General features: G+C 63.3%; 1 protein-coding gene across 1 annotated transcript in view; it reads left to right on the top strand.

The window, feature by feature from the left end:
- NELL2 (neural EGFL like 2) overlaps positions 1–251 on the top strand; it is a gene marked incomplete at its 5' end in the record, with an annotated part of 388,108 nt that overhangs the window by 225,325 nt on the left and 162,532 nt on the right. The window lies entirely within an intron of this gene.

Here is a 251-nt window from a genome sequence, read left to right as displayed (position 1 = left end):
GGAGGCCTTCCCCCCGGGGTCCCAGCTCCACCCTGGAGGGCCCCAGCCCCTATCCCCCACAGGACCCCAGCCCACCTGCCCAGGGCCCATAACTAACCTTTAACAGCAGAAGCAGGGGAACCATGCGCTGAGCCCAGCCTGGTTTTACCAGCCCTGGGGCTGCTCTTGCCGCCCAGCCGGGCTGGTCTTTATAGATTGCATAGACATTAAGGCTGGAAGGGACCTCGGAAGATCTTCGAGTCCAGCCCCCT

The sequence above is a fragment of the Gavialis gangeticus genome, unplaced genomic scaffold (genome assembly GCF_001723915.1).
Source record: "Gavialis gangeticus isolate Ggan-Ray unplaced genomic scaffold, GavGan_comp1, whole genome shotgun sequence".
Classification (NCBI taxonomy): domain Eukaryota; kingdom Metazoa; phylum Chordata; order Crocodylia; family Gavialidae; genus Gavialis; species Gavialis gangeticus.
Note: the sequence above shows the minus strand (reverse complement) of the source record. Positions and strands in the feature narration are given on the sequence as shown.